General features: G+C 47.0%; 1 pseudogene; it reads left to right on the forward strand.

Moving 5' to 3' along the window:
• Positions 1–957: 957 nt before the first annotated feature.
• Positions 958–1023, forward strand: LOC119472883 (annotated as a pseudogene).

The following is a 1023-nucleotide window of genomic DNA, read 5'->3' on the forward strand; positions in this document are numbered from 1 at the left end:
TCAGGCTGGAGTGCAATGGTGTGATCTCAGCTCACCTGTCACCTCAACCTCAGCCTCCCGGGTTCAAGTGATTCTCCTGCCTCAGCCTCCCGAGTAGCTGGGATTACAGGAGCCCACAACAACACCTGGCTAACTTTGTATTTTTAGTAGAGACGGGGTTTCTCCATGTTGGTCAGGCTGGTCTCGAACTCCTGACCTCAGCTGATCCGCCTGCCTTGGCGTCCCAAAGTGCCGGGATTACAGGCATGAGCCACCGTGCCCGGCCGCCTTTCACTGTTTAGTGCACCTCACAGTCACTTCTTGCACTTGAGTAAGGACTTGCTAAACCCCTCTGAGAGCTGCCAGATGTTCCTGCCTAACCTCACATGGTTGCTTCTTCAGACACCTCTTCATTCTGCTCATGGCACCAGGTCCTTTCCCATCTCCATGTTCCCTCCGTGGTAATTTCTTTGTACACAACAACCACACGGAACACCAGCAATCAAGATTAGCTCCCAGGAACTCTGGCGTGCCCTGTACCAGGAAGCACAGTGGATTACTACAACTTTTGATAATGATTGTTTGCTTTGCACCAGGCATTATTTTCAGGGCTGTTTCACATGTATTGTACTTAACAACCCCATGAGGAAATTAAGGCAGGGTGGTACAGTAATTTGTCAAGGGAAACAAGGAAGTAGAGCCGGCAGCCGGGACGTTCTGGCTCTGAACCACTGTGTTCTGTAGAAATCAGTGTAAAAGTCCAAGCTTCAACATACTTGTTTCATCTTGTGCTCACAGATAGAGAAAGGAAGATAACAGAAAAGGCCACAACCTCAAATTCTGCTATTTAAATAGATGAGCAGCCTTTACACTTCCCTGTATCACAGGGTTGGAAAAGCCAGCTCTATTCTTAGCCATCCTTGTGGGCAGATTTCCAGAGTGGTGTTTGCTGTAATTATGATTAAAAAGTAAGGTTTTAAGACTATACTTTCAGGGATCATTTCTATAGTTTGTTACTAGAGAAGTTTCTCTGAACATGTAGAG

The sequence above is a fragment of the Cebus imitator genome, unplaced genomic scaffold (assembly GCF_001604975.1).
Source record: "Cebus imitator isolate Cc_AM_T3 unplaced genomic scaffold, Cebus_imitator-1.0 Scaffold121, whole genome shotgun sequence".
NCBI classification, from domain to species: Eukaryota; Metazoa; Chordata; class Mammalia; order Primates; family Cebidae; genus Cebus; species Cebus imitator.